Source organism: Stomoxys calcitrans, chromosome 2 (genome assembly GCF_963082655.1).
Source record: "Stomoxys calcitrans chromosome 2, idStoCalc2.1, whole genome shotgun sequence".
NCBI classification, from domain to species: domain Eukaryota; kingdom Metazoa; phylum Arthropoda; class Insecta; order Diptera; family Muscidae; genus Stomoxys; species Stomoxys calcitrans.
This window is the reverse complement of record NC_081553.1, coordinates 53,068,238-53,092,427: the sequence shown is the minus strand read 5'-3', so window position 1 is coordinate 53,092,427 and position 24,190 is coordinate 53,068,238. Positions and strand designations below refer to the sequence as shown.

At 39.3% G+C, this 24,190-nt stretch overlaps 1 protein-coding gene across 1 annotated transcript in view; it reads right to left on the bottom strand.

Annotated features, from left to right (window-relative positions):
• The window catches only part of LOC106090330 (octopamine receptor beta-2R), a 578,458-nt gene that overhangs the window by 535,929 nt on the left and 18,339 nt on the right, over positions 1-24,190 (bottom strand). Inside the window, exon 2 of the mRNA XM_059363600.1 lies at positions 18,350-18,536. The gene's annotated coding sequence lies outside the window, so the exon portion shown is untranslated. The remainder of the gene's footprint in view (positions 1-18,349; positions 18,537-24,190) is intronic.

Below are 24,190 nucleotides of genomic sequence, written 5' to 3'. Positions count from 1 at the left end.
TCGATTTATATGGCAGCTATATCAGGTTATGGACCGATTTGAACCTAATTTAGCACAGTTGGTGGAAGTCATAGCAAAATACGTCGTGCAAAATTTCATTCTAATCGGATAAGAATTGCGCCCTCTAGAGGCTGAAGCAGTCAAGACCCAAGATCGGTTTATATGGCAGCTATATCAAAACATGGACCGATATGGCCCATCAAGAATCGCCTTCAGTGCTGCTCTTGGAGCACTCCTCGTCGCCCCCGATATCAGCACCGCCACAATACCCTGTACTTTCTCTATCATCAACACTATGGTAAGAAAGTTTATTAACAACTTACTTGCTAAAAGATGCATTGCGACAGCTCCGGGATCTGTAGATCTTAAATGGTGGGTCAGCATAGGAACACCTCAAGAGGGTGTGCTGTCTCCCCTTTTTTGGAATATAGCCATTAACAATATATTATTGTCTCTGGAAGAATAAGGTGTAAAAGTGGTCCCGTAAGCTGAAGACGTGACAATTGCTTTTGGGGGAGGTTCCCAGCACTCTTTGAGTTATACTTCAGCAAAATTGGCTATCGAAAGTGGTGTAGGCGTAAACCCGTGCAAGTCATAGTAGGTCTTTTCATCAGGAGTTACAAGTTGCCTACAGTGCCTAAAGAGGAAAGTCAACTCTTGCCCTATACACCTGCAAGAGGACTATTGGCAAAAGTTGGCGGGTTTAAACCGCGTGCCATGCACTGGGTATATACTGCAGTTGTCAGACCTATAATGTTATATGGTGTTGTGGTCTGGTGGACGTCGCTTCAATGCCTATGGGCATCATGGCTGTGAGGCTAAGGAAGCTTTCCTTTTGGTCATGAATCATGTGAAGTGTGTACCAAGTGGAGATATTTCCGAGTACTAGGCTTTAGGAAAAAATTACAATTTTGTCTTTCTCTTTTGGAAATTTGTTTTATAAAATTTCCCGCTAAGGAATATTTGCTGAACATTTTTAGCAATTGTAAACATTCGTGTGGTCTCTACCTCTGTTCCAAAATGAAATCTTTATATGCAGAACTGTGGAGGTATTGAGACACATACACATTTTAGATTAGATTTTAGATATGGAAATTGCATTCATAAAATAACGTTGCCATGTATTGTCCTACATTGCCAGCATTGTTCTGTGAAGGATTAGAAGATTGAGTTGATATTGTGCGCGAGGACAATCGCTCGAGATTTGTTTGTTGTGGCGCGCAAGCCACCGCGCTTTGCAAGTGAGAATAGTTTGTCGCTATTTTGCTGTTAGAAGCCAACGCGAAATAGTTGCGTTGTCCTCAAGTATTTACTTCCGAGTTGGCAGTGTGTGTGTATATGTGTGTGTATGGCCTTTATGCAAAGTACGACAGAGGGCGTTGAAGGGGAAAGGAATGTGCTACACAGTGTTGTCTCGAGTCGAGATGAGTTGAAATGTTATGGCTTGGCATGGCATTGGCTTTGGGTTGAGGGGAACAAACAACAACACAAACACAGCCAAGAACTAAAAATGTTCGCATCAACATGCAGCAGTCTACTGATGATGGTTGAGATGACAACCAACATAGACCTTAAATGTGTGGGTGGGTGTGTGAGTGTTGGTGTATGTGAGAGACTATGGCACTAGCTGTGGCTATGCCATGTCACTTTGTACAATGTCAACGTAAGCTTTGCTTCATAATCATTTTGAGTGGCAGGCTTTGAAGGCTTAAAATGTGGTTTAGTTTGACATTGAGAATTTCGCCAGCTTTTGTGTGAGTGTGTGTGAGTTTCTGTTTTTTTGTCCATATAAATCATAACTACACTTTATGCAAATACGATTTTTAGAGAAATATGAATGCCACAATGAATAGAATGTTCTGGCAAATGTTGCTACGCCCACAAAAGAAAGCCAGCTAGTGAATCTTAAATTTAGATCTGGGCTAAGGCAAGCAAATACAACCAGAACACAATACAACTGATGAAGGTGAAACGGCCAGCTGTGCCATTCAAGACCCTGCTAACATCGAGGTTAAGTCTTATGACTTGTAAAATTCATCTCAAATAAGACCACACAAAAAAAAGGAAATAAAAACGCCGTTTCGTAAAAGGTCATTTAATAGCTTGAGAGCTTATTATAGCTCGCATTACAATTTCTTTGATTTTAATGTAACTTTAAAGAAAAGCTCTTTGGCTGTCGCTTTTGCTTTAAGCTTAGAAAAGCAAAGCAGGGTAATTGCCACAATGACAAATACAAATTCTTTTAAATCGCCATGAACAACAACAGACTGGAACATAGGAAAGTCCATTAGAAATTTGTGCTTGTGTGTGTGTGTAAGGGCATAAAATCATTTCCCCCCACCCATTTAGCCCTTCTCAAATGCAAGGTTATGGCTATGTTGAGTCTATTATTCTTTCTGTGTGTTTGGTCGTCAAATGTTCTTGCCATGAAATACTTTTTGGAAATTATTAAAGCTTTGCCGAGATTGTCATTAAAACTTGTCCTATTACACTCACATAGAACTCTTGACATTGAAATGGGGTCTTAGGAGTCCTTAACGGCATTGATTTTATAATTCTCGCAAAAACGACTCAATTATGCGCATAAGTAAGCAAAGAAAACAACTGAAATCTGATATTTTTAGAATGTTGCTCTTATGTCTGTTGAGGACAGAACATTGACACATTCTCGACAAACAGAAGGCCATGTCTTAAAGGATGAACAAGATTTTGTGCTGGGGCGAAAAATTTAATTTCCTAGGGATTTGGCAATTAAAGAAATGAAATTGAAAGAGAAAAATTCCTAACAAAATGATGTTAAAAAAAAAAAAAAATTCAATGAAAATTTGAATTGTAATGAAAATTTCTTAAAAAACAAAATTTCATTAACGTTTTGTTCTTTGAAAGAAAAAAATTATTCTAATTGCAATGATTCATTGAAATTTTGCCTTCAAAGGAAATTTACAAAATTTTGTATTTAAAAAACAATTCTTTGACATTTTTTGTTTAAATAGAATTTTATTGAAATATTGCTTAAGAAAAAATTTCAATGAAATTTGGTCTTCTAAGAAATGCATGCATGCTCTGCTGTGCTGTTTTACAATACACAGAACAAAAATGTTCTTACGATTTCCACCTGAACTTAAAACAAGAAAAAGCGTGCTAAGTTCGGCCGGACCGAATCTTATATACCCTCCATCATGGATCGCATTTGTCGAGTTATTTTCCCGGCATCTCTTCTTAGGCAAAAAAGAATATAAGAAAAGATTTGCTCTGCTATTAGAGCGATATCAAGATATGGTCCGGTTTGGACCACAATTCAATTATATGTTGGAGACCTGTGTAAAATGTCAGCCAATTCGAATAAGAATTGGGCCCTTTGGGGGCTCAAGAAGTAATATAGAGAGATCTATTTATATGGGAGCTGTATCAGGCTGTAGACCGATTCAGACCATTATAAACACGTATGTTGATGGTCATGAGAGGATCCGTCTTACAAAATTTCAGGCAAATCGGATAATAAGTGCGACCTCTAGAGGCTCAAGAAGTCAAGATACCAGATCGGTTTATATGACAGCTATATCTGGTTATGAACCGATTTGAACCTTATTCGGCGCAATTGTTGAGAATCATAATAAAATACTTCATGCAAAATTTCAGCCAAATCGAATACGAATTGCGCCCTTTATAGGCTCAAGAAGTCAAGACCCCAGATCGGTTAATATGGCAGCTATATCAGGTTATCAACCGATTTGCACCATACTCGGCACAGTTGTGGGAAGTCATAGCGAAACACGTTATGAAAAATTTTATTCAAATCGGATAAGAATTGCGCCCTCTAGAGGCTCAAGAAGTCAAGACTCAAGATCGGTTAATATGGCAGCTATATCAAAACATGGACCGATATGGCCCATTTACAATCCCAACTGACCTACACTAATAAGAAGTATTTGAGTAAAACTTCAGCCAAATCGAATCAAAATTGAGGCATCAGATGCTTAAAAATAAAAATCGGGAGATCGGTTTATATGGGGGCTATATCAGGTTCTTGACCGATTCGGACCGTACTTGGCTCAGATGTTAACAGTCATAACAGAACCCTATGTGCAAAATTGAAAATCATAATAAAATACTTCATGCAAAATTTCAGTCAAATCGAATACGAATTGCGCCCTCTAGAGGCTCAAGAAGTCAAGACCCAAGATCGGTTTATATGGCAGCTATATCAGGTTATGGACCGATTTGCACCATACTTGGCACACTTGTTGGAAGTCACAGCAAAACACGTTGTGCAAAATTTCATTCAAATCGTATAAGAATTGCGCCCACTATAGGCTCAAGAAGTCAAGACCCGGTTTATATGGCAGCTATATCAAAACGTGGACCGATATGGCCCATTTACAATCCCAACTGACCTATACTAATAAGAAGTATTTGTGCAAAACTTCAGCCAAATCCGATGAAAATTGAGACTTCCAGATGCTCAAGAAGTCAGATCGGGAGATCGGTTTATATGGGGACTATATCAGGTTCTTGACCGATTTAGACCGTACTTGGCTCAGTTATTGGAAGTCATAACGAAACACTATGTGCAAAATTTTAGCCAAATCCGATGAAAATTGAGGCTTCCAGTGTCTCAAAAAGTCAAATCGGAAGATCGGTTTATATGGGGGCTATATCAGGTTCTCGACCGATTCAGACCATACTTGGCTCAGTTATTGGAAGTCATAACAAAACACAATGTGCAAAATTTCGGCCAAATCGGACATAAATTGCGGCTTCCAGTGGCTCAAGAAGTCAAATCGGAAGATCGGTTTATATGGGAGGTATATCAGGTTCTTGACCGATTCAAATCGTACTTGGTTCAGTTATTAGAAGTCATAACGAAACACTATGTGCAAAATTTCAGCCAATGCCGATCAAAATTGAGGCTTCCATATGCTCAAGAAGTCAAATCGGGAGATCTGTTTATATGGGAGCTGTACCCAAATCTGAACCGATATGGCCCATTTACAATCCCCAACGACCTACATCAATAAAAATAATCCGTGCAAAATTTCAAGCGGCTAGCTTTACGCTTTCGACCGCTATCGTGATTTCGACAGACGGACGGATGGACGGACGGACGGACACGGCTAGTTCGACTCAGAATGTCGAGACGATCCAGAATATATATACTTTATGGGGTTCTAGATCAATATTTCGAGGCATTACAAACGGAAGGACTAGATTAGTCATTCCCCCAACCTACGGTGTAGGGTATACAAAGAAGGCTTCGAAGTTCTTCTAGATCTTCATTGGTATACCTTTTCTAACCACCAATATAGGATGGGGGTATACTAATCTAGTCATTCCGTTTGTAACACCTCGAAATATATTCTTGATCGTCTCGTCATTCTGAATAGCTAGCCATGACCGTCCGTCCGGTCGCCTGTCGAAATCACGATAGAGGTCGAACGCGTAAAGCTAGTCGCTTAAAATTTTCCACAGATACTTAATAACAATACAGATCGCTGGATCGCTGCAAATAGGCCATATCCGTTCAGAATTTGATACAGTCTAAGACATTAAATCGGCAGATCGGTCCATATAGGCGAATAAAAAGATATAGTCCGATGTAGACCAATTATAAACTTAATGGGCAAAAAATATCTGTGCAAATTTTCAGGCCATTATCTTCATTTGTATACCCACCTTCGTAGGATAGGGGGTATATTCAGTTAGTCATTCCGTTTGCAACACATCTAAATATCAATTTCTGACCCTACAAAGTATATATATTTGGGATCGTCGTAAAAGACGTCGAAGACGATTTAACGATGTCCGTGTGTCTGTCCGCGTGTCTGTCCGCGTGTCTGTCCGCCTATCCCTCTTATGAAATCACTCTATAGGCTTCAAAAATTGAGATAGTGAGGTGAAATTTGACATTTGATTTGATTTGATACGTCTTTTTGATGCACCATGGTTCAGTTCTTGAACGGGCCAAATCGGACCCTATTTGGATCGGACCAATCTGCCGATAAAGGGTCTGAAGAGCATAAAAGCTTTATTTATTGACCAATTTCGATGAAATTTGAAACAGTAGGTTATTTTAAGTTTTCAGACATCTGACCTAAGTATGGTCCAGATCGGACTATATTTAGATATAGCTGCCATATAGACCGATCTGCTGATAAAGGGTCTGAAGCCCATAAAAGCGTTATTTATCGCCCAATTGCGATGAAATTTGAAACAATGAGTAGTTTTAGGCCTCTCAACTTCGAACCTAAATATGGTTCAGATTGGACCATATTTAGATATAGCTGCCATATAGACCGATCTGCTGATAAAGGGTCTAAAGCCCATAAAAGCTTTTTCTTTAAACCAATTTCGCTGAAATTTGAAACAGTGAGTAGTTTCAAGCCTCTCAACTTCGAACCTAAATATGGTTCAGATCGGACCATTTTTAGATATAGCGGCCATATAGACCGATCTCCCGATAAAGGGTCTAAAGCCCATAAAGGCGTTATTTATTGACCAAATTCGATGAAATTTGAAACAGTTAGTAGTTTCAGGCCTCTCAACTTCGAACCTAAATATGGTTCAGATCGGACTATATTTAGATATAGCGGCCATATAGACCGATCTCCCGATAAAGGGTCTGAAGCCCATAAAGGCGTTATTTATTGACCAAATTCGATGAAATTTGAAACAGTTAGTAGTTTCAGGCCTCAAAACTGCGAACCTAAATATGGTTCAGATCGGACCATATTTAGATACAGCTGCCATATAGACCGATCTGCTGATAAAGGGTCTGAAGCCCATAAAAGCGTTATTTATCGCCCAATTGCGATGAAATTTGAAACAGTGAGTAGTTTGAGGCCTCTCAACTTCCAACCTAAATATGGTTCAGATTGGACCATATTTAGATATAGCTGCCATATAGACCGATCTCCCGATATAGAGTCTGAAGTTCATAAAAGCGTTATTTATTGCCCAATTTCGATGAAATTTGAAACAGTGAGTAATTTTATGCCTCCTAACATAGGACCCAAAGATGGTTCAGATCGGACTATATTTAGATATAGCTGCCATATAGACCGATCTCCCGATAAAGGGTCTGAAGCCCATGAAAGCTTTATATATTACCCAATTTCGCTGAAATTTGAAATAGTGAGTAGTTTTAAGCCTCCTAAAATAGGACCCAAATGTGGTTCAGATCGGACTATATTAAGATATAGCTGCCATATAGACCGATCTTCCGATAAAGGATCTGAAGCCCATAAAAGCCCTATTTGTTACCCGATTTCGCTGAAATTCAAAACAGTGAGTAGTTTTAGGCCAACCGCCATTCGACCCAAATATGGTACAAATAGGACTGTATTTAGTTATAGCTGTCATATAGACCGATATGCCAGTTAAGGGTCTGAAGCTCATAAAAGCTTTATTTATTAGCCGATTTTGTTGAAATTTGAAAAAACAAAATAAAACAGTGACTTATATTTGTAAGACCACTCAATGTCCGTGCCGAATTTGGTTGCATAAGTTATTCAATTTTCATCGGATTGTGACGAAAGGGGGTTTACATACATACCCGAAGTGGTGGGTATCCAAAGTTCGGCCCGGCCGAATTTAATGCCTTTTTATTTGTTTTTAAAGATGTCCACAGACAGACAGACGGATAGACCATCTTAGACCAAGAATATTTATTCTTTATATGATCGGAAATGTTGCAAATTTCGTCTTTCGATGGTGGGTATAAAAACTAGTCCAAAGTTCACAATTCGAAGTTACATAAAATTATACTGTTACTATTTTAATAGTTGGCACACAGTGCGTACTGCTCATCATACATGACATCCTCCCTTTGTTACTTAAATCTCCCATAAACCATAGAAAACTTTTCACCCATACTACGCATACAACATTTACAAACGATGTTCACTACTCTTACAACGAGCAACAACACAATACTGAACAACACAATACTTAGAATACAGATATTTTCCAGTCTATATATCTTCTACGTACTGTGTCATAAAGTGTGAAAAAAAAAATCAGAGATTAGAAAACTGTGAGTAAAAACCGGCCTTCACCATTTTCCAATGTCACCATGTTTCAATCATAACAACATGCACACAGTGAATTTTAAGCTTTCAACCACAAAGCCGGGTATGTGACAGACGGCACCACGTCGTTTTTTTACAGCTCCTTTGTGGCCCTGCCGTTAGCCGCTGCCTTTAGTTTTTATGGCTCAAAAACAGCAAAAGCCAACATCCTCGACAGCAACAACAGCAAGCACATAAAACATACTGAAAACTTTTCATCATCATCATGAGTCGAAAGCAAGAGGAGCAACAACAACAGCACAGAGTAAGAAAATCCTCGGCTAAAAAGCCAAAGGATTTCCATGCTATTTTCATAGGCATTTGTGTGCTGGCTTGGCGTTTTTTTTTTTTTTTGTTGTGCATTCATTATTAGTTTCATCTCTCTCTCTCTCTTTCTCTCTCTCTTTCTGCATCGCTGAGCCTCTTTCTCTGTATTTTTCATTTATTCGCCCTTAGTCCAAATGATTTTATGGGAAATTGAACTTTGATAAAACCACAAAAGAATTTTTATTGAATTTTAACACTCATTTTGGTATGAGGCACAGAAAACACACAACGTTGTATGCGACAGTAATGACCTCAATGTCGATTGCGAAAACAGTGATTTGGATTGAAAATAGTGCGGGTTAACAGGGTGTAATTCTGGAAGGGATTAAGTGTGGATGCTGGAAGGTATTATCGTAGCGTTGGATGGTACAAATGTTGTGGACTAAATTTCAGCTAAATTGGACAAAAATTAAGGCTACTAGAGGGTTAAGAGGTCAAGTTTATATGGGGGCTGACACGTTCTTTGAATTAATTTTACAAATACATGGAAGATAGGTCTACAGATACATATGAGCCGTACTTTTCCTGACTATTAGAAGTCAAAACAAGTAAGAGCGTGCTAAGTTCGGCCGGGCCAAATCTTATATACCCTCCACCATGGAACGCACTTGTCGAGCTCTTTCCACGGTATCTCCTTTTAGGCAAACAAAGGATAAAAGAAAATAATTGCTATGTAATTCGAGCAATATCAAGTTATAGTTCATCTCGGACCATATTAGAGACTATAGTAGAAGTCATTGTGTAAAATTTCAGCCAAATCTAGTATTAATTTCGCACTTTAGGGGCTGAAGAAGTAAAATAGGGAGATCGGTTTATAGGGGAGCTGTATTAGGCTATAAACTGATTCATGCCATATTCGACACGTATGTTAAAGGGCATGTGAGAAGCCGTTGTACAAAATTTCAACCAAATCGGATGATACTTGCGCCCTTTTGAGGCTCAAGAAGACAAGATCCCACATCGGTTTATATGGCAGCTATATCAGATTATGGACCGATTTGAACTATTCTTAGCACAGTTGTTGAAGGTCATAACAAAACACCTCATGCATAATTTTAGCTAAATCGGATAAGAATTGCGCCCTCTAGTGGCTCAAGAAGTCAAGACCCCAGATTGGTTTATATGGCAGCTATATTAGGGTATGGACCAATTTGAACCATTCTTAATAGAGTTGTTGGAAGTCATAAAAAAACACGTCATACTAAATTTCAGCCAAATCGGATGGGAATTGCTTCCTGTAGAGGCTCAAGAAGTCAAGACCTCAGATCGGTTTATATGGCAGCTATATCAGATTATGAACCGATTTCAACCGTACTCAGCACAGTTGTTGAAAGTCATAACAAAACACCTCATGCAAAATTTGAGCTAAATCGGATAAGAATTGTGCCCTCTAGGGGCTCAAGAAGTCAAGACCTCAAAACACGTCATACTAAATTTCAGCCAAATCGGATGGGAATTGCTTCCTGTAGAGGCTCAAGAAGTCAAGACCTCAGATCGGTTTATATGGCAGCTATATCAGATTATGAACCGATTTCAACCGTACTCAGCACAGTTGTTGAAAGTCATAACAAAACACCTCATGCAAAATTTGAGCTAAATCGGATAAGAATTGTGCCCTCTAGGGGCTCAAGAAGTCAAGACCTCAGATCGGTTTATATGGCAGCTATATCAGGTTGTGAACCGATTTCAACCGTACTCAGCACAGTTGTTGAAAGTCATAACAAAACACCTCATGCAAAATTTGAGCTAAATCGGATAAGAATTGTGCCCTCTAGGGGCTCAAGAAGTCAAGACCCAAGATAGGTTTATATGGCAGCTATATCAGGCTGTGAACCGATTTCGACCATTCTCAGCACAGATGTTGAAAGTCATATCAAAACACCTCATTCAAAATTTCAGCCAAATCGGATAAGAATTGCGCCCTCTAGGGGCTCAAGAAGTCAAGACCCGAGATAGGTTTATATGGCAGCTATATCAGGTTATGAACCGATTTCGACCATTCTCAGCACAGATGTTGAAAGTCATATCAAAACACCTCATGCCAAATTTCAGCCAAATCCGATAATAATTGCGTCCTCTAGTGGCTCAAAAATTCAAGACCCCAGATCGGGTTATATGACAGCTATATCACATTATGAACCGATTTGAACCACACTTAACACAGTTGTTGGAAGTCATAACAAACTACCTCATGCAAAATTTCAGCCAAATTCGATAAGAATTGTGCACTCTAGCGGCTCAAGAAATCAAAATCCCAGATCGGTTTATATGGCAGCTATATCAAGACGTGGACCGATATAGCCCATTTACAATCCCAACCGACCTACACTAATAGAAAGTAATTGGGCAAATTTTCAAGCGGCTAGCTTTACTCCTTCGCAAGGTAGCGTGCTTTCGACAGACAGACGGACGGACGGACGGAAAGACATGGATAGTTCGACTTAAAGTGTCATGACCATCAAGAATATATACATTTTACGGGGTCTTAGACGATTATTTCGAGGAGTTACAAACAGAATGACGAAATTAGTATACCCCCATGCTATGGTGGAGGGTATAAAAATACCACGATTAAAATTTCATCCAAATAATTGCGCTCCCTAGAGACTCAAGAATTCAAATTGGGAGATCGGCTTACATGGTAGCTATTTAAGGTTATGAACCGGCACAGTTATTGGAAGTCAGAACAGAACAACGTATGGCAAATTTTAGCCAAATCGGATAAGAATTGCGCCCTTTAGAGGCTATGAAAGTCAAGATCCGAAATCGGTGTACATGACAGCTATAAAAGACCATGAACTGTTGAAAACACGCTAACTTTCGAAGGAGTAAACCTGGCTGCTTTAAATTTTGCTCAAATACTTCTTATTAGCGTAGGTCGGTTAGGATTGCAATTGGGCCAAATCGGTCCATATTTAGATATAGCTGCCATATAAACCGATCTTGGGTCTTGATTTCTTAAGCCTCTAGAGGGCGCAATTCTTATCCTATTGGAATAAAATTTTGCACAACGTGTTTTGCTATGATATCCAATAACTGTGCCAAGCATGCTTTCAATCGGTTCATAACCAGATATAGCTGCCATATAAACCGATCTTGGGTCTTGACTTCTTGAGCCTTTAGAGGGAGCAATTCTCGTCCGATTTGACTGAAATTTTGCATGAGGAGTTTTGTTATGACTTCCAACAACCGTGCTGAGTACGGCGCAAATCGGTATATAACCTGATATAGCTGCCATATAAACCGATCTAGGATCTTGACTTCTTGAGCCTCTAGAGAGCGCAATTCTCATCCGATTTGGAAGAAATTTTGTACATGGTTTAAATCGACTAATAGCTTGATACAGTTCCTATATAAAGCGATCTCCCGATTTTGCGGTTTTAGACCAGCGACTCGATTTTGGGTCGTATGCCAATAACACCCTGACTTACTATCAGATTTTGCTAAAACTTGGAAAAGTGAATATGACCTTTCGCACAGACTTTGCCCATGAACATTCCATTAAGGAACTGGGGCAAACTTCTCAAATATCAATGACTGCTATACAATTCAAGTTTAAACTCAATGACAAGGGACCTTTTTTATAGCCGAATCCAAACGGAGTGCCGCAATGCGACACCTCTTTGAGTAGAAGTTTTCACATGGTACAGTACCTCACAAATGTCGCCAGCATGAGGAGGGAATAACCACCGCTGAAATTTTTTCTGATGTTCTCGCCAGGATTCCAACGCAGGAGTTCAGCGTTGTAGGCGGACATGCGCAATTCTGTGCCACTTTTAAAACTTTTTCTTCCAGAAACAATAATAAATTGTTAATGGCTATATTCCAGGTTTCCTCCGTGACACAGTACCATGACATGGACTAATATTTGACTTCTTGTTAACTTTTTGCTCAAAGTTCAATCTCAATACCGAATTCAAACTTATATTTAAAATTGTCCCAAATATAATACAAATTCACAAATTTTCCTTCTTCTGTTTTTTTTTCCGAAAACTTTTATTACAAATTTCCTGTGGACTCATCCTCTGAACCAATCATGTTTTTCTCATTGCTTCCTTTTAAATGTTTGCAGTAAAAGAAAATTTTTATTTGTTTTTCAATATAATTTCCTAATTTTTCTCTTAAATGTTTAGGTCATTGCCGCCAATGGCAGCTGAGCTCTTGCCACGCTGCCACAGCTGGTCAATAAAAAACTTTTGATTGAAATATTCAACAAGTTGTTGGGGACCAAGGAAACTTACCAACCAAACAACACGACGAATTCCTGATTAAATAACAAAAAAAAAAAAAATAGGAAAAATTTATTCCAGGAACCAAAAACGAGAAAGTTTTCTTGATTGCTCTTCCAAACACACACACTTACACTAACACTCACATACACTCCAACATAAACATAATAGATGTATTATCTTGGTTTCAAAGACGTTTAAATAAAATCCAACACGTGCCTCCCCCCCTCTCCGCTCACAACCAACCAACTTTTAATGCCTTTTCCGACATTGGCATTTGATTTGAGTAAGTCATGCGTGTAACCACTGTACGCTTAAGTTTGTCTGCAACCACGACAAGTTGGCATCCCTATGTTGAATAATCTTAGGGATACAACAATGCTATGCATACTTCGTTAAGAATGTAGATTTAGAAAAGCCGTTGTTTTGTTGTTGGTTTTTCAGAGTGTGTGTCAGTGTAGGTGTGATTGTGTTTACATGTCTGTATTTCATTAGAAGCCATAGAAATTAGTTTTCGTCTTCCTTTCTTTACAAAACATTCCCCTTTTTGCAGAGAAATTTCTGCAGAACATGCCTTTGGTGGCCATGCTCTAATTACACTAGGCTACAAAATGAAATCAGATATTGGGCTTAAATTTCAGCAAAGGGGTTCATTCTACGAATTAGCTCAATAATGAGCTTAGAATCTGTTTTCGGATCCTGTTTATGGACATCTTCCTTAAAAATTGTACCATGATTACAACAGAAGGTAGGCAAGATTGACCATTTGCAGATTGTCTTAAAATATTGCCACGACCAAGAAATTTTAGGTTTGAAGATCGACATTTTGATATGTTACCTAGGGAGTAACGAATTTGTATCTCCACCACCATAGGCTAGGGGTATACCAATTTAGTCATTGCGTTTGTAACACCTCGAAATATTCGTCTAAGACCCCATAAAGAGTATATATTCCTGACCGTCTCGACATTCTAAGTCGAACTAGCTACGTCAGACCGTCAGTCCATCCGTCCGTCTGTCTGTCTGTTGAAACCACGCCAACTTTGGAAGCAGTAAGGCTAGAAGCTTCAAATTTTACAATATACAAATACTTGTTATTAGTGTAGGTCAATCGGAATTGTAAATGGGCGTTATCGGTCCATGTTTTGATACAGCTTCCTCTAGAGGGCGCAATTTTTATACGATTTGGGAAAAAATGGATATCACTGTGCCAAATGTAGTTTAAATCGGTCCATAACCTGATATAGCTGCCATATAAACCAGTCTGGGTTCTTGACTTCTTGAGCCTCTAGAGGGCGCAATTCCTATCCAATTTGGGTAAAATTTTGTATGAAGTGTTTCGATATGACTTCCAACGACGGTGTCAAGTATGGTTCAAATAAGTCAATAACCTGATATAGCTGCCACGTAAACCGAGCTTGGATCTTGACTTCTTGAGCCTATAGAGGGCGCAATTCCCATCCGATTTTGTTCAAATGTAGCATGACGTGTTTCGCTGTGACTTTCAAACACTGTGCTAAGTATGGTTCTAATCGGTCCATAACCTTATATAGCTGCCATATAAACGACCTTGAATATTGACTCCTTGAGCCTATAGAGGGCGCAATTCTTATCTGATTAAGCTGAAATTTTGCATGACGTGTTTTGTTATGACTTCATAACCTGATATAGCAGCCATATAAACCGATCTCGGGTCTTGAATTCTTGAGCCTCTAGAGGGCGCAATTCCTATCCAATTTGGGTAAAATTTAGTATGAAGTGTTCCGATATGACTTCCAACAACGGTGCCAAGTATGGTTCAAATAAGTCCGTAACCTGATATAGCTGCTATATAAACCGAGCTTGGATCTTGACTTCTTGAGCCTATAGAGGGCGCAATTCCCATCCGATTTCGCTAAAATTTTGCATGAAGTGTATCGTTATGACTTCCAACAACTGTGCCGAGTATGGTTTAAATCGGTCTATAAACTGATATAGCTGTCATATAAACCAATCTGAGATCTTGACTCCTTGAGCCTATAGAGGGCGCCATTCTTATCTGATTAAGCTGAAATTTTGCATGACGTGTTTTGTTATGACTTTCAACAAATGCACAAATTATGATTTAAATCGGTTCATAACCTGATATAGCTGCCATATAAACCGATCTCGGGTCTTGAATTCTTAAACCTCTAGAGGGCGCAATTCCCATCCGATTTCGCTAAAATTTTGCATGACGTGTATCGTTATGACTTCCAACAACTGTGCCGAGTATGGTTTAAATTGGTCCATAAACTGATATAGCTGTCATATAAACCAATCTGGGATCTTGATTTCTTGAACCTCTAGAGGGCGCAATTGTTATCTGAAAAACTGATATTTTATATGACGTGTTCTGTTTTGACTTTCCATAACTGTACCAAATATGAGCCTCTGGAAATTTGGAAATTTTTGCCCATGAACATTTCACTAGGAAACAGGGGCAAACTTCTCACATATCACTGAGTGCAGTCCGATTCAAGTTTAAGCTCAATGGTAAGGGACCTCCTCTTTATAGCCGAGTACGAACGGCGTGCCGCAGTGCGACACCTCTTTGGAGAGAAGTTTTACATGGCATAATACCTCACAAATGTTGCCAGCATTAGGAGGGGAAAACCACCGATGAAAATTTTTTCTAATGGTCTCACCAGGATTCGAACCCAGGCATTCAGCGTCATAGGCAGACATGCTAACCTCTGCGCTACGGTGGCCTTGAGCCTCTAGAGGGCGCAATTATTATCCGATTTAGCTGAAATTTTGTACAACGGCATACGTGTTAAATATGGTCTGATTTGGTCTATAGCCTGATACAGCTCCCATATAAACCGATCTCCCTATTTTACTTCTTGAGCCCCTAAAGGGCGAAATTCTTATTCGAATTGGCTGAAATTTTAGACAATGACTTCTACTATGGTCTCCAACCTTCAATTCAATTATGGTCCGAATTGGACTAAAACGCATAGCAATTATTTTCTTTTTTCCTTTGTTTGCCTAGAAAGAGATACCGGGAAATGAAATCGACATAGGCGATCCGTGGTGGAGGGTATATAAGATTCGGTACGGCTGAACTTAGCACCCCATATAGACCGATCCGCCGATTTAGGGTCTTGGGCCCATAAAACCCTCATATATTATTCCATTTTGCTGAAAATTGGGAGAGTGAGTTGCGTTAGGCCACTCAACATCTATGTTCAAATTTGGCCCCGATCGGTTCATATTTGCATATAGCTGCCATATAGACCGATCTCTCGATTTAAGGTCTTGGGCCTTTTTGGGCGCAATTATTGTACGATTTTGCCAAAATTTGGGACAGTGAGTTGTGTTAGGCCCTTCTACATCCATATTTAATTTGGCTCAAATCGGTCCAGATTTGGATATAGCTGGCATATAGACCGATCTCTCTTTTTAAGATGTTGGACACATAAACGGCGCATTTATTGTCCGATATCGTCGAAATTTCGGACAGTGACTTAAGTTAGGCCCCTTAGACATCTTTTTGCGATATGGCACAGATGGGTCCAGATTTGGATATAGCTGCCATATAGACCGATCTCTCGATTTAAGGTCTGGGGCCCATAAAAGTAGCATTTTTTGTCCGATTTTGCCAAAATTTGGGACAGTGAGTTGTGTTAGGCCCTTCTACATCCATATTTAATTTGGCTCAGATCGGTTCAGATTTAGATATAGCTTCATACAGACCGATCTCTCGATTTAAGGTTTTGGGCACATAAAAAGGGCATTTATTGCCCGATTTCGCCAAAATTTGAAACAGTGGATTGTGTTAGGCCCTTCAACTATCTTCTTCAATTTGGCTCAAATCGGTCCAGATTTGGATATAGCTGCCATATAGACCGATCTCTCCATAAAAAGTTTTGGGCCCATAAAAGGCGTATTTATTGCCCGATGTCGTCGAAATTCGGGACAGTGACTTAAGTTAGGCCCCTCGACATCTTTTTTCAATATGGCACAGATGGATCCAGATTTGGATATAGCTGCCATATAGACCGATCTCTCGATTTAAGGTCTATGATCCATAAAAGTAGCATTTTTTGTCCGATTTAGCTGGAACTTGAGACAGTGAGTTGCGTTTTGCTCTTCAACAACTATCTGTAATATGGCCCAGATCGGTCCAGATTTGGATACACCTGCCATATAGACCGATCTATCGATTTAAGGTACCCTAAGGGGTGGGTATCCAAAGTTCGGCCTGGCCGAAATTAATGCCTTTTTACTTGTTTTTTTTTTTTTTAAATCGCTGCTTAGAGCTTTTCTAGTTTCTTTTTTTTCTGTTTCTTAAATTTAAGCCAACTTTAAGTTAACTGTTCAAATTTCCCCCCCGAGTCATTTTGAAATAATGGCACATTTTTAATACTGGGTGGGCACTTTTGGCTTTATACAGTTTTAATTGAAAAATCGTAAAATTTCTTCACTTACCGGCAATTGTCTTTGATGGTGGGTTAACGATTGTTCTTCGTGGCCAGCATGGATGTGGTATTGAAATTCCTCCAAAGCTTTGTGGGCAGCCAGTTAAAGTAGAAGGCGGGTGGCGGGCGGCGGGCGGCAAGCAGTCTTACAACTTCTTCAAAATACTTTTGTGGTTGACTAAAATATCCCGAAGAAGAACTTTGACGTCAAGCATGCCATTCATTCACTTGTAGGAGTATGGCTGGTGGTACTTGAGATTCTCAAGGAATTTTACTTTTCCGACAAAGAATTTACAGCTTATTGCACTATTCAGACGGTCATAATGGCATGATGAGAACAAACCAAACCGAGGCACGATGAAGATGAACTCAACGAAAATAAGAAAATTAGGACAAGAGCAGCAGCATCACTACACAGCTCAACAACATCAAAATCCTTTGTTTTTTGGCTTTCATTTAAACTTTCTAACAAGCATTGAGTTTTAAATGCGCGCCCCAGATTTCTAAAGGGTTTTGTTTTTTTTTTTTTTCAGAAAAAAAGTTGCTAAATTTAATTGTTATCAAAATAATCTCAACTTTCTTGATTGTTTTGTCTTAGTTGGTCATTGTTACCGCCAAGACTCTATACAAACAGGTTCAGACTACGAGACTATCTGCTTTAACCCTGGGAGACCATGGGAAAATTGAAATTGAAACTTTTTTTGTTGTTGTTTTTTGGCCTCAAGTTCTAATGGAGCTCTGGAGAGCCACCAGCAGACAGACGCCCTGAATAATCAAGTTGTTGTTGTTTTTTTTTTTTAATTTGGTTTACTAGGAAGGATTGTTTTGCTGTTTTCCACAAATAGATGGGCTACGGATTTATGCCCAAATAACTATGTAGCAAAGTTTTTGGGTCAAACTGAGATAAGAAGTTTTTCGGCTATTTACCCAAAATCATATAAATTGAAATTTATTTATAACAAAAATAAAAAAATCCTTAGCTGATTTTATGAAATCCTTTGTTACTTGTTTTTGATCTCAGAAAATTTCAAATCTTGCCAATTACTCTCAAAGTCCTAAATACACTGAGCTCAACCGCAAACATTCTTCCAAACCCAACCTAGACTAAAATTCGAAAAACAAAAATGTTTTGCAATTATTTTTAAATCATCAAAATTACATTTAAAACCCAATTGAAGCCTAATCACGTAATCATTGACAAAATTTGATGAAATTTTGCATTTGTCATATTTATGTCCACGTTATGGATTTTTTTTTAGTTTTTTTGCTTTACAACCAAACCAACCTAAATATTCTAATAGATGGACATCTAATGGTTTTCGTGCCTTTCAGCATAAATTGTCATTTTATTTAAATGGACATCGTACAACAATGGGCCAATTGTACATCCTGTGATTTCCACGAATCCAAATGGAGATTCGTAATCATAAACATTTTAATTGGCCACATTTAGTCCATCACAACAGCAATCACTGCAAAGAGAGAAAGGGACAAAATTAGAATTATTTCATTTAAGAGTAATCGGTTTAAAATTTTTTTTAAAAAATGATGAATATTAGCTAAAATAAAATGATGACAGCAATAAAATCAAATCAAGGCTTAAGCTTATGGAAACTAGGAGAATTAAGTAAAACGAAATTAAGTTTGGCTGGACACTAGTCAACAAATTTTGTAACGGTCCCATGAAAAACAAGTAAAAAGACGTTAAGGTCAGCCCGGACGAATTTTTGACAAATTGAAGAAGAATATCGAATGGCCCAACACAACTCACTGTTTCAAATTTCGGCAAAATCTGACAATATATAAGCCTTTTATGGCCCCAAAACCATAAATCGATAAATCGGTCTATATGGCAGCTATAACGAAATCTGGACCGATCGGTGCCATATTGCAGAAGTATGTCGAGGGGCTTAACTTTACTCGCTGCTCCAATTTTCAGCAAAATCGGACAATAAATGCACCTTTAATGGGCCCAAAGCCTTAAATCGAGAGATCGGACTATATGACAGCTATATCAAAATCTGGACCGATCTGTGCCATATTGCAGAAATATATCGAGAGGCTTAACTCCCATATTTCGGGGACATCTGACAATAAATGCTCATTTTATGGGCCCAAAACCTTAATTCGAGAGATCGGTCTATATGGCAGATATAACCAAATCTAGATCGATCTGAGCCAAACTCAAGAAGGACGTCGAAGGTCCTAACAAAACTCATTGTCCCAAATTTCAGCGACATCGGACAATAAATGCGCCTTTTATGGGCCCAAAACTTTAAATCGAGAGATCGGTCTATATGGCAGCTATATCCAAATTTGGACCGATATGGGCCAAATTGGCGAAGGATGTCGAGAGTCCTAACGCTACTCACTGCCCCAAATTTCAGCAAAATCGGATATTATATGTGGCTTTTATGGGCCTAAGACCCTAAATCATAGGATCGGTCTATATGGCAGCTATATCCAAATCTGGACCGATCTGAGCCAAATTAACGAAGAATGTCGAAGAGCCTTATACAACTTACTGTCCCAAATTTCGGCGCCATCGCACAATAAATGCTCCTTTTATGGGCCCAAAACCTTAAATCGAGAGATCGGTCTATATGGCAGCTATACCCAAATCTGGACCGATCTGGTCCAAATAAAAGAAGGATGTAGAAGAGTCTAAGAGAACTAACCATCCCAAATTTCGGCAAAATCGGACAATATATAAGCCTTTTATGGCCCCAAAACCATAAATCGATAAATCGGTCTATATGGCAGCTATAACGAAATCTGGACCGATCGGTGCCATATTGCAGAAGTATGTCGAGGGGCTTAACTTTACTCGCTGCTCCAATTTTCAGCAAAATCGGACAATAAATGCAACTTTAATGGGCCCAAAACCTTAAATTGGGAGATCGGTCTATATGGCAGCTATATCCAAATCTGGACCGATGCGTGCCCTATTGCAGAAAAATGTCGAGGGGCTTAACTTAACTCACTGACCCAAATTTCGGTGACATCGGACAATAAATGCGCCTTTTATGGACCCAAAACCTTAAATCGAGAGATCGGTCTATATGGCAGCTATATCCAAATCTGGACCGATCTAGGCCAAATTGATGAAATATATGGAAGGGCCTACCACAACTCACTGCCTCAAATTTCGGCGAAATCGGGCAATAAATGCGCCTTTTATGGGCCCAACACCTTAAATCGAGAGATCGTCCTATAAGGCAGCTATATCCATATCTGGACCGATATGGGCCAAAATGAAGAAGGATGTTGAAGAGCCTAACACAACTCGCAGTCCCAAATTTCGGGTACATCTGACAATGAATGCAACTTTTATGGGCCAAAAGCCTTAATTCGGGAGTTCGGTCTATATGGCAGCTATGTCCAAATCTGGACCGATCTAGGCCAAATTGATGAAAGATGTTAAAGGGTCTCAACCATACTTAGCACAGTTGTTGAAAGTCATAACAAAACAACTCATGCAAAATTTCAGCCACATCGGATAGTAATTGCGCCCTATAGTGACTCAAGAAGTCAGGACCCAAGATCGGTTTATATTGCAGCTATATCAGGTTATAGACCGATTTAAACTGTTCTTAGCACAGTTGTTGGAAGTCATAGCGAAACACATCCTGCAAAATTTCATTCCAATCGGATAAGAATTGCGCCCTCTAGAGGCTCAAGAAGTCAAGACCCAAGATCGGTTTATATGGCAGCTATATCAGGGTATGCACCGATTTGAACCATACTTGGCACAGTTATTTAATATCATAACAAAACACGTTGTGCACAATTTCATTCCAATCGTATAAGAATTGCGCCATCTAGAGGCTCAAGAAGTCAAGACCCCAGATCGGTTTATATGACAGCTATATCAGCCAAATCGGATAATAATGGCGGCCTCTAGTGGCTCAAGAAGTCAAGAGCCCAGATCGCTTAATATGGCAGCTATATCAGGTTATGGACCTATTTGCGCCATACTTAGCACAGTTGTTGGAAGACATAATAAAACACATCACTCTAAATTTCAGCCAAATCGGATAAGAATTGTGCCCTCTAGCGGCTGAAGAAGTCAATAACCCCAGATCGGTCTATATGGCAGCTATATCAGGTTATGGACCGATTTGAACTAGTCTTAGCCCACTTGTTCAAAGTCATAATAAAACACCTCATGCAAAATTTCAGCCAAATCGGATAAGAATTGCGCCCCCTAGCGGCTCAAGAAGTCAAGATCCCAGATCGGTTTATATGGCAGCTGTATGAAAACGTGGACCGATATAGCCCATTTACAATCCCAACCGACCTACACTAAAAGAAACATTTGTGCAAAATTTCAAGTGGCTAGCTTTACTTCTTCAAAAGTTTGCGTGCTTTCGCAAGACAGACGGACAGACCAACGGACATGGCTAGATCGACTAATAATATCTTGACGATCAAGAATATATATACCTTATGGGGTCTCAGACGCATATTTCGAGGTGTTAGAAACAGAATGACTAAATTAGTATACCCCCATCCTATGGTGGAGGGTATACAAATTCTTTGCAAATAATATTTTTTAAACAAACTAACTCATATACGCTAATATTTCACATAGATCCCCGCTTATGCCGTCACATCGCAGAAAATTTATTCAACTTCACCCCCCAAAACGTTCATGCACGCAAAAAAGAAGGGAAATAAATATTTACGAATGTGTGAATCCCTACTGGCAGCCAACATCAATAAATCAATTGGAGGTATTGAATTCGCATCTTGCCATAGCACGCCAAAAGCCCCTATTGACATGTGGGGCAAACAGAGAACTTAACACTCACTTTGTGACCTATTTGGGGTTGGAAAACCCTACGATAAACTTCAGAGCAACGACAAAATGGGGAGAGGAGAAAAATAAAACAAAAAATGCACTCACACACACACACACACACACACAAATTTATTAATATAATTTTTGCTTTGTCCATAATTTGATTTATGGCAGCATTCAAAGAGAGGGAGAGAGAGCGAGAGGCTTTGTTCTTAAATGGTCACAATTGTATTGTTTTGTTTTGTTTTTTTTTTCTTTTGGGCAAATTTGCATTTTGCGCGAATTCTTTTTTCCGCAATTTCCTTCGTTTTTTGCATTGCGTTATTAAGCCAATGATGTCTGAGGCATAAACGACAAGGCAGATTGGCTTAATTTTTCATTTGTTTGTTTTCTTTTTTAGAAAAATCCATTCATTAATTTTCACCAGCTGCGTTTGAATCAATGTCTGCCTGCCTTTCCTCTCTCTCTCTCTCTCTCTCTGTAGCTGTCATGCATTGCGTGTAAATGAGTGATTTATATTCGCACAATTTAATTATAATTGTTTTCAATTTGTTTTTGTTTTTTGGTTTGCTGTTGTTGTTATTTCTTGTTTCTTGACGAAAGATGAGGTTGAACTTTTGAACGTTGAGAAAAAGAAGCACAAAAGCGTTTAACTTTATTGCCTATTTTCGTTTTATTATTTTATTCATAACCTATTTTTTCACGCTCTACTAATGAAATTAGCGTTTATATTTTTTTATGGCCGTCTGTTTGTTGCCCTGTTACTCACCTCATCACCTCATACTTCTTGGGGTGGTGGGGCCATTGGGTCTCAGATTTATTAACTTTATTATACCCTCACCCATAGGATGGGGGTATGCTAATTTCGTCATTCTGTTTGCAACTCCTCGAAATATTTGTCTAAGACCCCACAGAGTATATATTGGGTTGCTCAAAAAGTAATTGCGGATTTTTTAAAAGAAAGTAAAAGCATTTTTAATAAAACTTAGAATGAACTTTAACCAAATATACTTTTTTTACACTTTTTTTCTAAAGCAAGCTAAAAGTTACAGCTGATAACTGACAGAAGAAAGAATGCAATTACAGAGTCACAAGCTGTGAAAAAATTTGTCAACGCCGACTATATAAAAAATCCGCAATTACTTTTTGGGCAACCCAATATAATCTTGATCGTCATGGCATTTTAAATCGATTTAGCCATGTCCGTTTGTCCGCCCGTCTGTCCGTCCGTCCATCTGTCTGTCGAAAACACGCTAACTTTCGAAGGAGTAAAGCTTTCCGCTTGAAATTTTGCACAAATACTTTTTATTAGTGTAGGTCGGTTGGGATTGTAAATGGGCCATATCGGTTCATGCTTCGATATAGCTGTCATGTAAACCAATCTAGGACCTTCAATTCTTGAGCCGCTAGAGGGCGCAATTCTTATCCGATTTGGCGGAAATTTTGCATGAGGACGGACAGACAGACAGACAGATGGACAGACAGAAGGACAGACAGACAGATGGACAGACAGAAGGACAGACAGACGGACAGACAGACGGACAGACACACAGACGGACAGACAGACGGACAGACGGACAGACAAACGGACAGACAGACGGACAGACAGATGGACAGACAGACGGACAGACAGACGGACAGACAGACGAACATACAGACAGACGGACAGAGAGACAGACGGATAGACAGACGGTCAGACAGACAGACAGACAGACGGGCAGCAGATGGACAGAGAGACGGACAGACAGACGGACAGACAGACAGACGGACAGACAGACGGACAGACAGACGGACAGACAGACGGACAGACAGACGGACAGACAGACGGACAGACAGACGGACAGACAGATGGACAGACAGACGGACATACAGACAAACGGACAGACGGATAGACAGACGGACAGACAGACAGACAGACGGGCAGCAGATGGACAGAGAGACGGACAGACAGACGGACAGACAGACGGACAGACAGACGGGCAGCAGACGGACAGACAGACGGACATACAGACGAACATGGCTAAATCGAATTAGAAGGTGATTCTGAGTCGGCCGGTATATTTATCAATGGTTCTATCTATCTTCCTTCTGGGTGTTACAATCAAATGCACTAAGTTATAATACCCTGTATGACAGTAGTGGTGTAGGGTCTAAATATCGAAAATACAAGCTAATAGAAATTTTAATGTAAGCAATGTTCTGCTTAGGTAAAAAAAAAAAACAAAACATCAAAAGTGCTGCGTTGGATTTGTCATACAGCTATAAATTATTTTTTTTTTTTTGTAATTTTCTCACGTCAAATGCCGATATGGTGTTTTCATA